Raw genomic sequence first — 18,592 nt, forward strand, 5'->3', positions numbered from 1 at the left:
AAGCGACTAGATCAACATCCAAAAGGGTGCTCTGTGGAGACAGAGCAGGTCCATAGATTCTGGCACACACACACACACACACACACACACACACACACACAAACACACATACACACACACTACCTCACTCTCTCAATGGATATAGTAACATTTTATAAGATCAATATTGGAGACTGAAGAGACGGATCAGGAGTTAGAGTACTGGCTTCTCTCTCCGAGAACCCAGATTTGATTCCCAAAATTCATACAGCAGCTCACAAGCGTCTGTTGCTCTGACATCCTTTTTCATAGGTGCTGCATACATGGGGTACGCAAGCATACATGCGGGCAACGCATTCACACACATACAACAAAAAATAAATTAAGGTCAGTATTGGACAACTGACTATGCCCCATTTAACCATTAGCTGGAACTCTCTTTTGGATGCACAAACACACAGAGCTGTTCCCACTCTGAAACAAAGGACGCAGCTTCAGGAAGCCTGCATTCCTGTCCCGGGGGAAGCTGGTGCGAATAAAAAGTTCAAATCTGCAGCAAAGGATTCAGAAAGTCACGGAAGCAGTGTGAGTAGTAGGCCGAGGCTCTAGGGCAGTGGCTGCAGGGGCTGCTGGGACAGAGAGGAGTACTCAACAGTGCTGGCTCCCCAGCCCATTTGCATTCTGGACACGGGGTGAGAGGCTGAGAGAATGGAGTCTTTCCCGGCAGAGAGCTGTTGCTGGGTGACAGAAAAACCTGCAGGGCTGTGGTGGAGAAACAAACAGGAAGCCAAGGCCTCAGAAGGAAATGGAATGCCAAGGTGGCCACACAGGATATCTGGAAAGTTCTGAAGCCAAGGTGTGGAATTTAAGAGTCCAAGCCAAGAGCATCTGGAAGTAAAAGGCTTTCCCAGTGTTAGGCAAGCACCACAGACTACAGGGGTCAAGGAGGCCCAGGCATGTACAGCAGAGCCCAGTAGACAAAGTCCTATTGATGAGGCTGCCACCGCCTGGTCTCAACTGAACTGAAACTTCTAGAAGAGGTGAGCCATCTGCAACGGGGAACAGCAGTGTCAGGCTCTGGATGGCATCTCAGTCAGCAATGTGAGCCTTCAATAGTTACAAGGCTCGGGACTGGAGAGATGGCTCAGCAGTTTAAAAAGCTTGCCGTTCTTACAGAGACCATGGATTCAGTTCCCAGCACCCACATGGCAGCTCATGGCCATCTGTAATTCCAGTTCCAGAACATCCAATGCCTTCTTCAGGTGTCCTCCAAGAGGCCCGGACATGCTTATAGGGCACATATCTACCGATATGCAGACAAAACACGTATACACATAAAATAAAAACAAATAAATATTTAAAAAAGAGTCAGGGAAATTCCATTAAAACAAAAGGTTGCAGGGCATAAGGGGATGTTAAGAGGAAAACCCAAAACTTCAAAGGGCGGCGTGGGTCAGGGGGAGGGGCACGGCGGTGGATCTGCACACTATACAGACCTAGGAATTATCAACACGGACTTTAAGATCATCATGGCCAGTACATCCAAAACACAGGGCAAAGGGGACAGGATGTCAAGGAATAGAATTTTACCCGACAATTAGTTTTTTTTAATTGAAGTTCAAAAAAAAATATTTATCATATGTGCATGAGTGTTTTGGTGCCCCTGAGGCCAGAAGAGGGCATCAGATCCCCTGAACCTGGAGTTACACGTGGATGATGAGGAGCCACCGTGGGGATGCTGTGAACAGAACCAGCGCATCCCTTGTGAAAACAACAGGCGCGCTCACTTCAGATCCATCTCTCTAGCTCCAGGATTGGAAATTACAAAGAATCAGAAGGAAATTCTCAAACTGGGGGGGGGGGGGGGGAAGCCAACTATAATGACTGAAACGAAGAGGTCGTGACAACGCTGTGTGGAACTGAGTAGACAGGACAAGCAGCAAAATGGTATTCAGTGGAATGTATGTGGTGGAAACCCACAAGATAAAGAGATAAGAGCTCAGGGAGGTGGGGGGCTCAGTCTAAATGTCCCTCTCAGATGCGTACGATAAGATCCTCAGCCCCAAAGTGTTGGACCATCTAGAAAACAATTGGGTCAAGAGGGTGAGGCCTCCATGCTGGCTTAGCTCACGTATAAATGAGGTCTGAGAGAGAAGCCAGGCTCTGTCCTCCATGTGAGGACACAGCAAAAGGTGCCAGAGAGTGGGCCTGCCCCAGACACTGAGCATTCCAGCCTCCAGAACTGCAGGAAATGAGCTACTGTTCAAAGTAGCCTATAGATAGCAGAAGAGCAGCATTTAGCGCAGCCATGAGCCTCGGAAGCTGCTGCCGACAGAGCCGCTTGGTGCCCCCTGCGCTTGGTAATTGGTGGTTCCTGGATGCCCTTGCTGTACAGCAGCCAGATGGCTCCCATTGGCCTATGGTTGCTTTTGCTTCCGGTACCCTGGGGTCTTCTCTGAAAACTCCTTGCTGATTATTATGTCCAGGAGCACTGCTGCTATGTCATCAATACCTTCACACTCCAGATCTTACACGTAAGTACTGGTTTAACCTGCTTGGAGTTACTTATACTGAGTGGGAGACAGGGTCTGGCTTCATTCTTCTGTGCACAGACAGCTGACTGTATGTGTGTGTGTGTGTGTGTTGTTGTTGTTGTTGTTGTTGTTGTTGTTGCTGTTGTTGTTGTTTGTTTGTTTCGTTTGAGACAGGATCTCTCCGTGTAGCCCTGGCAGCCAAGCAACTCACTCTGTAGACAAGACTGGCCTCGAACTCACAGAGACCCGCCTGCCTCTACCTCCCGAGTTCTGGGACTAAAGGTGTGAGCTCCCATCCTCAGCCCATTGTGCAAAGCAGTTGGCTGCAGACGTGGGGCTCTCATCTAGCTCTCTGTTCTGTCCCTTTTGCCTGCGCATCTGCATTTATGTCTTTGATTGCAACAGATGTGCAGGATATTTTGACTTCAGGTATTATCCCTTCTGCTTGTTTCCTCCCCCCCCCCCCCCGCACCCCCACTCAAGATAGCCTTGGCTATTTAGAGTTTGTTTTATGGTTCCATGTAAATCAGTTTTGTTTTTTTTTATAGTTCTTTGAAGATGATCATTGATGGGTTCGTTTTGTTTATTTTTGAGGCAGGGTCTCCTGTAACCCAGGCTGGACCCAAACTTGCTATGTAGCTGAAGATGACCTTGAACAGCGCCCTCATCCTCTTGTCTCCACCTCCCAAATGCTGGGGCTACCGGCTGGCACAGCTGTCATTTGCATTTAAACGGGGGTTGCATTGAATCTGAATTTCTTTGGAAGATATGGACATTTTAACAATGATTGCTGTTCCAATAATAATAATAATAATAAAAGATGTCCTGGTGTGTGTGTGTGTGTGTGTGTGTGTGTGTGTGTGTGTGTGTGTGTTAGGGGGTGGGTGGGCATGGGCGTGTTGATATTGTGTCCTCTTCAATTTCTTTCATCAGCATTTTGTAAGTTTCATACTGGAAAGTGTGCCCAGCATCACACTGTAAAGTGATGAGGGTGGAGAGACTGCTCAGTGGTTAAGAGCATTCGTTCTTGCAGAAGTTCAGTCCCAGCACCATACTGTGGCTCACAGCCGTCTATAACTCCAGGGAATCTAGTGCCCTCTTCGGAGCTCAGTGAGCACCAGGCATGCATACAAGCAAGCGAAACATTCAAATACCTAAGGTAAAATAAACCTAAATAAAGAGAAAAGTGTTAAAGACTGGCATCTTTGCCTTGTCCAGAGCTTAGGCGAAGCTCCCAGCTTTTCCCCATTGAATGTAACGTTAGTTGCAAGCTTATTATTAAAGGTCTTTATCATGTTAAATTATGTTCATTATGCGTCTAATGTGTTCAGTGTGGTTTGTTTGTTTGTTTGTTTTTCATAAAAGGAAGTTTTTCATAAAAGGAAGGTAAGGCATCAACTGTCTTACCTTATCTGTTGAGAGGACATTTTGTCCTCTGTTTTGTTGATGGTGACTGGCTTTGGTGACTTAAATATATTGAACCATCCTTGCATCTCTGCAAAAAACGTCACTTGACTATAGTATACTGTCTTTCCAGTGGTGTGGGGTTTGGCTTGCTGAGTATTTGTTGAAGATTTTTATTTCTATTTTCATTAAGAATCTTTTATTTTTAAGGATTTTTCTTGTGGTAGTTTTCTTCTTTTCATGGACTGCTGTGGTTCTCTGTGCTCTCCTGCTCCTTATCCTCATGGGAAATCCAGCTCCTCTCCTCATGCTGGTTTACTCTCTTTTCTAGTGGAATTTCAGGATAGAGAGCATGAACGAATGAATCCCCAAAACAAGACATTAAAATAAACAAAACGCAAAGGGTAAACATCTTAACTGTCTTTATACAATGTTTAAAATAGTAAGAATGGATGGAGCAGGCCTATTATTTTATTAAAGAAAGAAAGCCTCAAAAACAAAACAAAATGAAAACCCTACACATTTAAAATAAATTGAGACAGGAAGTAAAAACTGGTGATCTTTTAAAATAACTTTGGTACATCATTTTGTTCTTCTGTGTGCATATTAATGTAAAAGGAATTATTTTTAGCCTGGGGAGGCAGAATCTTTATGAGTTCAAGGCCAGCCTGCTCTACATAGTGAGTTCCAGGACAGCCAAGGATACACAGAGAAATCCTGTCTTGAAAAACCAAACTGAGTGTCATCACACACACACACACACACACACACACACACACACTCACACACTTGTAATCCCAGCACTTAGGAAGCTGACGTAGGAAGTTTGGAGTTCTGTGCCAGCCTCAGCCATATGTCTCCAAGCAAACAAGGACAAGACTCATTTTTGGTCATCAAATATTACTCTGTGTGTGTGTGTGTGTGTGTGTGTGTGTGTGTGTGTGTGTGTGTCTGTGTGTGTGTCTGTGTGTCTGTGTGTGTCTGTGTAGACAAGAGTTAAGTTTTCTCATTAAAATGGACAATTTTCAGTAGAGGGAAAAAAAAGAGTAGAGGAGACAGCCACTTCTAGCCCACGTTACAGAGTGCCTGGAAATCCAGGACAAATGACACACATCAGAAACAAGAGAGGCAACTACTCAGGAAGCAAAAATGAATGAAAAGTGCATAAACAGCACAACTGAAATAAGGCTGCCCTGTCAGCAGGAAGGTAAGGGCCTTTGCTGATGCCAGGCACCAGAGAACTGGGACCACATGGCAGGAAGCAGACCACTCATGACTGCAACAAGCATCACCACAGGATAGCTGATCCTTCAAATACACCCTCAGTGACTGCAAGGCTGGGGAGATCAGTACACCATTAAAGGGACACACACACACACACACACACACACACACACACACACACACACACACGGGATTGCTTCAACAACATTCAGACACAAGGACACAAGGAATGGCAGAGCAGGAGTTTCTAAGACTCTGAGGCCATGGCCTGTCCTCATGGAGCTGCAGTTTAAAATTGAGAATTATCTGTGTGACCCGAGGCACCCGAGCTGATCTCAGCATCAGGTCTTGAGCCCCAGGGAGAACAGCCACAGGCCTTCCTTCAAAGCACCACCACCCAAGTTCCCCCCTCTCACGTCTCCTCAGTGCAGATGGTCAGCCATGTGCAAGCTCAAAGTCATAGACTGCCAAGCAAATGGAAAAGCAATTAATTTCACTAGAGTCCAGGGACGAGGGAGGGAGGAAGCAGGCAGGAATGACACCCTGAAAGACGTCAGATTTTTAAGCGCCAAGACACAGTTACCTTAATGCTTACTGAAGAAAGCAGTGAATGAAAACCACAGGCAAAGAACCCTGTCTTAGTTGGGTGACTCTGCCTCCCTGCAGGAAGTCTACGCTAGAGAAGGTTAATGGGCTTTGACTGATAAGGCCATCCTCTAGAGAGCTGCCAGCCTGCCAGAGCAGCATCCATCCTGTTCTAGAGGTAAAATGTATCACTCAGACCACAGTATAAAAACTACCCCTAGAGCCAGTAAATATTAGCTGTGCCAAGCAAGAAGCAGGAAAGCCTATAACTAGGGGAAAGACAGCAGAAACACATTTTCCCCTATATTATTAGATTATATTGAGCCAATTATTTAAAAATTTACCCACAAGCCAGGCACCATGGTGTGTGTCTGCATTTCCAGCACTGAAGGGACTGAGGCAGGAGAATCATTTGAACCCAGGAGTTTGATATCAACCAGGGCAACGAGCAAGACTTTACCTCAAGAAACGAACTAAAGACGGGCGTGGTGGTGCAAGCCCTTAATCCCAGCACTCAGGAGGCAGAGGCAGGCGGATCGCTGTGAGTTCGAGGCCAGCCTGGTCTACAGTGTGAGTCCAGGACAGCCAAGGCAACATAGAGAGACCTTGTCTCAGATTAAAAAAGAAAGAAAGAAAAGAAGCAAACTAAATAGTAATTATTATATTATAATTATTATATAAATATTATAATTATATATCATAATAAAATATGAATTTGCTAAAAAAAACTAGTACTACTTTATAAATGGGTTCTACCACACATTTTAAACATATTAATTCAAATTTTATATAGACTTTGCAAGAAAAAGGGCAAAAAAGAGGAATGCAGAGAGAAAGTGTACAGCTCCAATTTATTCACTGAGACTAACACAACTTTGGTGACAAATTAATCAAGAATAATTAGAAGAATGGATATTATAGATCAATTTCATTAATGAACATAGACTCAGGAGTCCAGAAGAATTAGCACCAGAGATGGCAGGATGGCTCCTGGGGTTACGGACCCTGCCACTAAGCCTGTCACCTGACTTCAATGACAAGCACCCACATGGTGGAAGGAGAAAACCAAGGAACATAAGTTGTCTTCTGGCATCCACAGACATGACCATGGCTCTCAAGCACACACACACACACACACACACACACACACACACACATATAAACAAATCTAATTTGTAAAATTTAATTAGCAAGGAAGCCTGGAACTCCTGAAATGGTGGCACAAATCTTAACAGGGCTGTCTGTCACTGTGATTCATCACACACCCAAGAAACAGGGGAATGTATGACACCCTCAATAGATATTAAAAGCACACTTAAGTCAGTAGTCTGCCACACTCACATAAGATAAACCTATGAGCAATATTTGAAAAAAAAAATGATGTTTAGATTCCAGAAGCCATCCACTGAAACCCATCCAAACATTCCACTTGTCAGTGACTTGGAAAATTATGTTCCATCTATAAAAAATTTGGGACCAGCCCAGGGTGACTGCCAACACTTCTGCTTAACTGTTACAGAGGTTCCAGCCACACAGTAAGACAGGGAAAACAGTAAACAAAGACGGGGGTGAGGGTGGGGAGGGAGGGGGCCGGCGGTGGGGGGAGGCACAGATAGCACAGGTACTCACCACACAGTATATTTGCTCATTTGCATAGATGCCACAATTTCCCACAAATCGTGAGCAAGCGCAAACTTCAGCAAGATTGTTGGAAATCTATAGGTTCTATGTTATATGTTAATATACACCAGGCCAGAGAATTAGAGACATTTTACAATATCATTTAAAGTAACAACCAAACTACAAAGTACTAAAGATCATCACTAAAGATATGAAATTTTCATGAAGAAAAATGTAAAACTTTACAGAACATGACAGAAGATCTAAATAAAGAACTACAACCTTTTCCTGTCTGTTTTTGTGTCATGCAAGTGTTTGAGCATGTGTCTGCGTGTGTGTGTGTGCACGCGCACACGTGTGGTGCCTGCAGGTGCATGCTAGGCCAGCCATCTCACCGAACCTGGAGCTCAGCCATGCAGCTAGGCTAGCCAGCGTGCCCCAGGAGCCTTCCTGCCCCTACCTCCCCACCACTTGGATGACAAGCAATAGCTCCTTGTCCCTATTAGTGCTGGGATTGGATTCACCAAGTGAGCCACCACCTCTCTGACCTGACCTATGACCTTTTGTGAAAAACAAAAATCTCAAAAATGTTTATTTTTATGTAAATTAATCTAAAATGTGAGTAAAATTTCAAATGAAATCTTAATCTCTCTTTTAAACTTGGCAACTTGCTTCTTAAAATGCGTGTGCGAGAATAAGACACTGAGAACAACAGGATCAAGTGTGAAGGGAAACAGACCACGGATTCACTATCCCGAGGGCTACAGTTCGGATCTGGACACCCTCGGCCCATGTGAACCCAGCTTACACTACAGGGAGGCGATGTGACTTTTAGGAGAGGACCTAATGGGTGGTCTTCCAGTCACTGGGGACGTATTTAGCAGGAATAGAAGGACCTCAGCCCCTCTCTTCCTCTCCCCTAAACAGATAAAAAGTGGCTTTGCCCACAGTGAACTCCTGCTATGATGTCTCAACACAGGCCCAAAGCAACGGAGCCAGGCAACCTTGGACCCAAACTCTGAATCTTACTAAGCCTTCTCCCTTTGTAAGTCAGTTCTCTTGAGTGTCTGTTGTAAGAACAGCTAACTCATCTGGATTCAGCTACTCCTGAGGGTCAACCATGACCTAAGACTATTAAATGAAATTTTGCAAAACTAAGCAGTTTCTAAGTTTTAAATTTGTTAAGGATTATTATTCTAACAGCTCCACTTTATTATGAACTAATGTTAACCTCTCACTGTGCTCATCCCATAAACTAAACTTTATCAGATACACATGTATGGGAAGAAACAGTCTCTGTGGGGTCATGTCCTACCATGGTTTAAAGCATACACATTGAGTACTGGAATGTGTCCCATGCAGATCAGGAGGTACAACACAGTGATGGGAGGCTGGCTGTGATGAACCCCTTCCTGTGATCCCAGCATTTGGGAGACAGAGACAGGTGGATGAGGGGTTTAAGGTCATCTTCCACTCAAAGCAAGTTCCAGGATCAGTCTGAGCTACATGTGATCTCAGATGGTTGTATAGATGATAGATGGATAGATAGATAGATAGATAGATAGATAGATAATAGATAGATAGATAGATAGATAGATAGATGATAGATAGATAGATAGATAGATAGATAGATAGATAGATAGATAGATAGGGCAATACAGAAAAGGATAGAAATTCACCCATGTAAGCAGAAAGGATCAGAAACAACCCTATGTAAATATAGCCCTTTGCATGTGGTGTGTAGCCACAGCTGGGGAGATATCTCAGTGGACAGCAGCACTTGCTAACCAAGCATGTGAACCAAGCCCATATTCCCAACATCCATGTACGAAGCCAATACACTTGTAATCCAAACAGAGGCTGAGGAGGCAGGTAACAGAGACAAAAGTGTCACCAGGGCTTGCAGGACAACCAGTCTAGCTGAAAAACGGTGAGCTAGAGTCAGTGAGAGACTTCTTATCTCAAAAGAGTAAGATGGGGGGAGGAGATAGTAGAGCAGGATACTCAAAATCCTCCTCTGGCCTCTGCATATCTCTGCATGTGCAAACATGGTCACAAACACCTGCACACATATGTACATGTGCATACATATATACACATGCATCCAAAAATTAAATTTATATTTTTGTTATATATATATATATATATATATATATATATATATATATACACGCACATGTGTGTATGTATACATATACATTATATATATTAGGGCAGCAGCAGCATCACATTACACTCCAGAGGATGAACTCTCTCAGGGGCAGAGAGAGTGTGTGTCACTGCACAGTGGTGGGGAAGGCTAATGTGAAATGTGGCTGTGGCGGAGTTAAAGGGAAACTGAGCTGTCTTGGGGGGCTCCTGAGCCAGGAGGGGTCCATATTGGAGCAGAGGCACTGACTGCTACCGGTGTGTGAGAGTGGCATGGGCCAGGATGCATCTGTATACCTCAGGCTTCTGTGTCAACATGGGACAGTGCTGTGCACAGGGAGAGCAAGCAAAGGCCAAATCCCTGTGGACAGTGGGCAAGAGACAACCATGATGCAATGGCTGAGAATGCAGCCATGGCTCGAACCGACTCCCCAGAGTCATGTGTTAACAGCACCATTAGGATGAGGAAATGGACCATTTGCGAGTTCGTGGTTTAATGGCTCATCCTAGGAACAATTTTAATATAAAGGCAAGTTCTCTGGCACACTTACTCCATCTCAAGTGGGGTAGTTTTGGTGGTTAGACGCAGTTTAAGTCCTCCACTATAGCGGAGCGAAGGCAGGCACCGTGTGTTCTTTGACTGTGGGCCAAATAAGCCCCTATGTTTCGTGAGTTACATGGTCTCAGATATTGTGTGAGAGCTACAGAACCTGGATCAAGGCACACGCATAAGGCAGGCAAGTACGTCGGGGTGAGTATGAGCAGCAGGTGCTCTTGGCCACCAGGGAAGGATGGGACTCTGCAGAGAAGACCAAAGGGCCTCCCTGGCAACCTAGAAGACTTTACACCTAGGGATCTGTCTACCTTTAAGATAGGTCAGTGGGCTGATACACACACACACACACACACACACACACACACACACACACACACACACACACACACCACACATACCAGGGACATTGAAGAGCACATCAAAAGGTTCCTCTCCCTGAACATTGAATCATTTCAAAGAATGTGAGAGCAAAATCTGAAATGAGTTTTCTTTCTATCCCAATGGCAGAATCACAGCAGGCCAGTCCACATCCAAAACTCCCAAAGAGCGAGAAGGGGACCCTCAGACAACTGACAACCAGGCCTACCAGTCACACTAAGATCTCATAAAATGAGAGAAAGAGCACAGCAGAGTCGCCCTAGCGATGAGAATAACGGGTACGGATGTGTTGATGCAGAGGGCGGGTGCTCATGCGGTTTTCCTCCCAGGGCTCACATTTGGGCACCCAAAGAATCCAGAGGAAGGTAAAAGGCACAGAGCTAACCAGGTAACTCTACCCCACTGCCACCATCTCCTTCAGAGTAGGATACACTCCTGGGACCATCAGCAGGCAGCTGAATGGTTTTTTTCCACAAATATTAAAGAGCACAACCTTCAGGGCAGAGGCTGGGTCCAAAACTCTGGTCCTGGATGGGTAACCTAGCAGCAGACACCCATCACCTGGGCCTGCCAATGGTTCCTGCTTCAGTCAGAGCCCCACTCACAGGAAGCAGATGCATCACTCCTCTGTCACGAGGCCTCCCAAGACATGTGTGTACCAATGAGGACTCCAGCATCTATGAGCATAGCAATTGTGCAAAGTGAAGAGCTTGAGGAAGGCAGCAGAAAGTAAATGGGCCCCGTGGGAAAGGGAAGCCACCGACAAAACAAACCAGTAAACAAAAACCTCAGCTTGCATCCTCAAGTCCTTTAGAAAGAGCCATCCTCCGCTATAGGAGCAGGATGCTCTGAGACAGAAGCAGTAAGCATCAACTAAGGCAACAGTGTTAGAGGCCAAACACGGAGAAGGGACATACAGAATTTCAGACCAAGAACCGTAAAAAGAAGTCTAAAAGTCGCCCATGAAACAGAAAAGACAAGGGTGACAAATGTGTGTGGGAAGGGTGGCCTGGGTAAGGCAGCAACACTGGAATCAAAGAAAGGAGGAAAAAAAGTGGGAGGACTGTAAATCTATGAAGAAGAGACCTGATCTTCCATTCGAATGGCCCACAAGCATCGATACAAACAAAAACCCACTTAGTCGATCCAAGTAGAATCCCATGGAAAGTGAAGATTCCAGAGACAGGAGAGTTACAAATGAAGGCTCTTATAAGCACCTGGATGGATGGATGCTCAGGCCTATGAAGCTGTAGCCTCCTGAGCTCTGAGGAAATGACTCACAGAAGGGTGGGGATGGAGCCAAGCCCCCTCACATACACGAAGATTCATGCGTCATTTTCAGTAAGTCTCCCAGGGATGCGCCCCAGCAAAGCAAGATAGAAAACCATAAACAGACAGCCCGGGGGGGGGGGTGCAGAGGCAAGAATCAGAAACTCAAGGCAGACAGAAGGCAGTGACCAACAGGCAGAAGGTGGTGAGGTTTGGCTAATTGTAATCAGCCAGAAAGAGGGAGGTGGCTCCCAGGCCTGGGGTGTCAGAAAAGAGGAGTCTCAACAGATCTCCAGAACCACACAAAAGAAAGCCACTCAATTAAAGAAAAGAATATCTGAGGTCTAGAGAAAAGAAATCCCTGACCAAGAAAGTCTTGCCAGAGGTTGGGGAGATGGCTCAGTGGTTCAGAGCACTGGCTGCTCTTCCAGAGGACCTGGGTTCGATTCCCAGCACCTACATGGTGGCTCACAATCATCTGTAACTCTGGGACAGGTTCTGGGACACTGTCTTCTGGCCTTCTTAGGTACCAATAATGAACAGACATACATGCAAACAAAACACATGTACACATAAAAATACATTTTAAAACATGTATTTTTAAAAAAAGTCTTGGTGATGCACAAGCAAGCAAAACTCCAGGCCAACATTCCTCCACGCCCTGGAAGCACCAGCTGTAGTGGCTACAGCTCTGCCCCATGCTGGGGACCTGCATCCACACTGCCCCTAGACTGAGAAACAGGCATAAAGTGAGAGCTAAGCACACAAGGCAGCTGAGTTTTCCCCTTCCCAGGACAGCAGCCTGGGATGCTGGTACCCACTGGCCCTGTCTCTTACTGTCTTACTTTGAACTGGTGACAGGTGGGATGGGCAACTGAAGCCCACTTGAAGGTGGCTGGCAAGTGGAAGTGAGGAGTCCTGGCACCCCTCTAGGGCATTTCTGGGCATCACCATACACAGAGGGCATCTCAAGGGGAGGGGACCATAGGGACAGTCAGGGCCTGTTGTGATCCCTACAACTCCACCCAAAGGGAAGTTCTGTCAAAGGAACCTCAAAAATTTACAGACCCAAAAGACCACCTCAGTGGACAGTGTAGCAGTTGCTTACCCTGAGCTTCTGATGTCATAGATGGTACCCACCGAGTCTTACTGCATGGTGGGAGGAGACACTATGCTGTCCCCTGGAAGGAGCAAGGAAGGGGGGTATAAGAAAAAAGGGGGGCAGGGAGGACAGTGGGGAAGGATGGGTGATAGATAGAAGGCACTAAAAGAGCAGCAATTGTTTGGAACCTGGGAGAGTAAAAAATTACTTCTCTGAAGCCTCTGTGTCTGCATCTGAGTAATGGGGATGGAATTATTTCCTCACTGACATCTGAGAGCATCAGATACAGAATGCACAATAGCGCAGTGCAGTCTTTGTCACATAAAGGTCCACTGCTTCCTTCCCCGCCCTAAGCCTACAGGAGAGAGGAGAGATGTGGAGTGGGGTCTGCATCCTGTGTGCTGGTGACTTACAGCGAGCTTTCTGAAGGAGGCGGCATCCAAGAGGCCTTTCTGGAAGATCTAGGGCCGGGAAGAGCTAGCCAGAAAAGAGCCAGATAGGGAAAACAAACAAAAGCAGGGGTCCAGGGATGCTGAATGTATGTGTCCACATATGTGTGTCTGTGTGCATGACTGTTACCTGTGCAGATGTGCACACATGTGAATTGCTATGATGTGTTTGTATCTGGTGTATATGTGGGGAAGATAAAGCTCTTAGGGTCTCAATGGCCCTGACTGCTTCTGTAGCTCCCTCCCTTTGAGCTCTGTCCCGGCACAAGGTTAGTGGTACCCGAGTAAGTCCTATATGGGTGCCGGAACTCCTGATTCTGTCTCTGCCAACCAGCCTTCCCCGCTTACCACCAGCTCAAGCCAGGATGATGAGGGGTGAGATGTTATCAGTGGGAACCAGCTTCTAAGGGCATTTGCAACCTGAGCAGGGGATACGGCTACTCAGTGTCACCGGCCCTAACACCCCACCTGCTTCTAGAACCAGAGCTGTTGCTGCTGCAGGTCCCTGGCATTGGCTAAGAGTAAGCATATCTGGGTAGGTGGGCATGAGTCCTGAAATCTGAGCAGGAAACAGCACATGGGTGGGGAGGGGGTACTTCCAGAGCATCTCAATGTCTTGCCCTGTCCTGGCATAAGATTAAAGGTATCGGGGCTGGAGAGATAGCTCAGCAGCTAAGAGCACAATCTGCTCTTCCAAAAACAAAAAACAAAAAACAAACAAAAAAACAGGTAAGCACCCACATGGCAGCTCTCAGCTTTCTGTAATTCCAGTTCCAAGAGATCTGACACTCCCACAACAATGTACACTTAAAAAAGGAAAGTAAATAAATAATAATATTTTTTTAAAAGATTAAAGGTAGGGTGTAAAGGCTTTGCTGAAGACAGCTCAGGAACAAAGTGCCAGCAGGAGGGACTGGGGTGGGCAGTGAGAAGAGTCAAGAGGCAAAGGAATCGGAAGGGCCTGACTTTGAACCGTCCATCCTTGCAGTGTCCTCACCAGCAGGCCTAGCTCAGCCAGCCCTGCCTCAAGTCACCATGACCCCAGGAGACAAGTGTGGTCACTGAGGCCAAGTGTGGGGCCATGGCCTTGGTTGGGCTCAGGAACAAAGCAGCAGGCCAGCTTCATCAGGTGGGGCTAGGGAACCTCTGTGCTGCTTCCAGTGTGGGCTGTGGGAAGCTCTCTCCTTGGATCTGAGAGCCCTGGTTTTGGCCACGCTCTGGGGAACATGTGGACTACAAATTATATGCTCATCTGCAAGGTCAGTGGCCCAGGACCATGGTTCTCCACAGGTGTTCACTGAGCCCCTCTGGGTTCTTAGAGAGATGGACTCTGTCCAAGGGCTTGGCCAGTGTACAGTTTTGTGCTGGATGACCCTCCTTGAATTCCAATTTTGTCCTCCTGGGCTTTTCCTAGGACTAGTCAGCCTAACCTGCTACCCTGTCTTTGCTGCCCTTCCCCCCCCCCAAACCCCCGCACAAAGCCCGCAGGAGAACTGCCCTGTAACATCTGCAGAGCACACAATCAACAGAAGAGACAGAAAAAATGGGCGCAGAACTGGCGGGGATCCTGAGACGACAGACAGACCCCACCCCACCCCCCTCCTGCCTGCTGACCTGGCCTGAATCCAGCTTAGCCACGCATCAGCTCTGTCTTTGTGCAGAGCACAGGTCTCCACCTATCTGAGGCTGGTCCAATCTGCAGGTTCCGTGTTCTGTCTGAGTAGGGCATTGGGACAGCGGGAAAAGAGGAGAGAGGCATACAGCCTGAGCAGTTGGGGGCGGGGGTGCGGGAGGAGGGCGGGACCCCGCAGGCATAGTGCAAGCTCTTACACAAGGCCCTCAGAAAGCAGCCTCTCTGACCAATGGCTCACAAACCAAGAAGGGCAATCTGCCCTTCAGATCCATCCTCACTACAACAGAAAGCCACTAGTAGGGATCCCTGTCTTGAGAATAGAACCCTCCCCAGTTTCATACCCAGAGGACGCTGAGCTTCCTGCCACCCTCTGCCTGAGAAGACCTGGGTATTGACCCCACCCACCAAAAGCAAGGAACATCCAAAGGACCATGCTTGTGCAGAGCAGGAGCAGCCCTGAGGCCTGCTTTAGACCCTGCCGCACCCCTCACCCAGCTGCCAGCTCCACACCTGCCCAGCCCACCTCCTCCCCACAGCCTGACTAGAGCAGGTAACCAGCCACACCTGCAAAATGGCCGCCGCAGGTGCGGTCCCAGCACCCCCGACACCCCACAGCTTCCCTGCAGCCGAGGCTGCCTCCTAAGACAGAGGCGCTGGGCACGTTGCCCTGGCAGCCGCCTTCGTCCAGCACGATGTGACCGTGTCTTCCCCAGGAGCCTGCGCTGAGTCTGTGGGTCCCCGGGATTGGACTAGCACCATCCCTGCGCGCAGCAGGAACTCTCCGCACCTCCTCCTCCCGCAGGCGCGTGATCCAATCCGCTTGCCTAGCAGGCCTTTAATCCCAGCAATGAGGTCCCCTCTTAGGAAGGCTAGCCGCTGGGGGACAGGTCCTGTGGCCCTCTGGGGAAAAGTCCCCATTCCTGGGGACGTGGGCGCGCAACGGGTCCGCGCCCGGGCAACGTCGCGCCGGCGCCCAGCAGGCCCCATGACTTGGCAATCCCTCTCTCCCCTCCTCCTCCCGTAACTGCGGCCCCCAGCAGCCTGCACCTCACAGCACAGCAGACCCTCCCTCTCCCTTAACCAGAATGCGGTCCCTGCCCCTTCGGGAGCTGAGGGCGGTGGCCTTCCCCTGGGAAGCAGTTGAGACGAGGTGCGGCTTAATAAGGGCGAGTGAGGGTCTTCATTGGCTATGTTCCTCGAGCTATCTGCTGTCAGACGCCTGGGGACCTCTGTCAGGCCAGACGACGAGTCCTTCAGCCCCCTCCCCCCCCCCCCCGGCCCTGGGACCACACCTGTTACTGGGGCGCTGGCTTAGTAGCCGCCAGGCGTGTCTGCGGGTGGTTCCTTCCGCGCTGTGTCTTTCTGGGAAGAAAATGGGGTCTCTAGAGGGAGGAGCATTAGGAGTTCTAGGAGTGATGGGCAGTCACCAAGTGCGCATTAAACTGGTGGCCTGGCCGTGGCGCCGCATCCCCCGCCCCGCCCGCCTGTTTTGCTGTCGGCTCCAGCATCTGCCCTCCCCCAACGGGGACCAGAGCGGCTACCCCGCGCACCCTTCCCTAGGGCCTGGATCAGCAACCGCGCCCCGTTCGGACGCCCGGCAGCCTCGTCCTGGTCCCTACTGGGTATCTCTTCCTCCCCTCCCCCGTGGGTCCGTCGCATCCCTCTAGGTAGCTCCTCTGCAGTGGAGGGATACAGGGAAAAGAAGGCTGTACCCAGATCTGCTTGTCCCTCTCTCTGGCGACCTCCACCTACACGGGCCAAGGGTCGCGCCTCAGCAAAGGAGTCCTTTCTGAGGGCCCTGAAAAGCTTCGCAGGGAGCAACGATACCCCTGAATTCGCCCCTTTGTTCTTCGAAGAGGCGGAGGAAGGTCGGGGGAAGGGAAGCCGCAGCTTTCAGCCCGCGCTTCGGGCTGCGACAAGGACATTGGCGCTGGCCCGGAATCCCCCATCCGATGCACATTTAGTGCGGGTGCCATCCAGAGACAGGTGCCGGATGTTGGTCGCGGATGTCGACAGGCCGGCTGGCCGGTAGCCTTACCTCTCAGGCGTCACTAGCGATGGCCCGGCATGGGCACTGGCACCGGAGAGGGTCCCGGAGCCTGGAAATGATGCTGCTTGCTTGCTGCTCCTGGTGCTGTGACGGTGGCGCCGCGTGACGAGCTCCGCGCCCCCGGCCCGGCCCGCCCCAAGCCCCTCCCGATGCGCTGGTTGGCTGCGCGCTGCGTCCGAGCCTCAGCTGCCAGCTGGTTTGTCGCGCGAGGAGGGGGACGGGCATAGCGGCCGCAGAAGAGACGAGGATGGAGCAGGAGGGGGCTGGGGCTGGGCTGTGACATCACCAATGGGGGGGGGGAACAGACGCCCGGAATCGGATGCAGCATCCCCGCTAGCTCATCAATGCCTTTCATTCCCAAGAGGAGAGGGACACGGTGGCGCCCAGCTGAACCTGCCTGCAGACCCCAACCAAACCCTTCCTCATGATGACGCTTTCAACGGAAATAAAAACTGTAAAAACATCCATCTGCCAGGCCGGTAGACATCAATACAGGCGTAGCCTAGAGGGCCAAAAACAAAAACCAAAAACCAAAACTGGGTGTGGGATTGGGGAGCATCTTTCACTGTAGAGGGGATGTAGGGGCGGGTTAGGGATCTGGGCTCCAGGGCCTTAACAGGTGGGTCTTATAAACCGCCTCTGGCATCTGGGCCAAATAACCAGAGGAAAGCCAGAACATTGCAGAGAGCGCTGCTCACCGGATGACGCCACACAGCCGACAGGCTGACCCGCACCTCTTTCCCTCGCCCATCCGTCAGGTGGAGACCTCTACCTTGTCCCCTTCTCTATTCCATGGGTCACAAACTGTCACCACACACTGTCACTCCAGTCTAATTTCCTGGATCAGCCCACATGATTCTCTGGATCTCCAGTGGCCAGCCCCAGCCTTCACCAATTCTCCGGCTTCTTTTTTCAGTAGGGATTGGCTGGCAGCTCGCTGCACTATGGGGCCAACCACAGCCGAGGGCTGAGTAATTCTGATAAGACCCGTGGTCAGCTTACACACCAGGACCCCCTCCACTCCCACCCCGCGCACTGCGGAGATGGATGTGATTACGTCATGTTACCATAAAAGTAGGGTTCCAAGCTTCCTCTTTAAAGATCCCCTGTCCGCAGCATCCCTTGCTCCTGGCAGTTGCTGGTCACTTTAAATAGTTGTCCATTTAATCCACAGCAGCTTGAGGGAGGCGGTACAGACACCTCAGTTCTCAAGTTTGCAGGAAGAGCCCTGTCTGCAGCACTGGCCAGACCCCTCCCTCCATCTTCTGGCTGAGGCTACCCCAGCTCCCACCCGGCCCCCCAGGGGGGGAAATCTTCCTTTCTTTCTGTTCCACAGTATCACCCGAATAAGGAAGACAGCTGATCTTCAAGGATGGCAGTAACAAAAGGCCATGGTGTTTATGACTCCATTTTCACTGTGCTTGTTAATCCAGGCAAAGCTTTGTCTAGGCATTCATTTCGTTTGAATAGTTGAATTGCTAGCTTTATTATAGAGGTACATTCATTTAAAAAAAAGAGATTTTAATTTATTTATTATAGAGATACGTTCATTCCTTTGGCTGCTGCTGTGACAAAAGCAACTAACAGAAAGAAAGGGTTTATTGTGGTTCAGGGTTTGAGAAGGTATACTGTCCAACGTCGCAGTGGAAAGGCGTGTTTTG

General features: G+C 49.0%; 1 protein-coding gene across 17 annotated transcripts in view; it reads right to left on the reverse strand.

The window, feature by feature from the left end:
• The window catches only part of KIF1A (kinesin family member 1A), an 87,896-nt gene extending 70,833 nt beyond the window's left edge, over window positions 1-17,063 (reverse strand). For all 17 annotated transcript variants that reach the window (XM_084780244.1, XM_084780243.1, XM_084780242.1 and 14 more), the window contains exon 1: window positions 16,920-17,063. The gene's annotated coding sequence lies outside the window, so the exon portion shown is untranslated. The remainder of the gene's footprint in view (window positions 1-16,919) is intronic.
• Window positions 17,064-18,592: the final 1,529 nt, after the last annotated feature.

This window comes from Acomys minous (genome assembly GCF_964271855.1).
Source record: "Acomys minous genome assembly, chromosome: 4".
NCBI lineage: Eukaryota > Metazoa > Chordata > Mammalia > Rodentia > Muridae > Acomys > Acomys minous.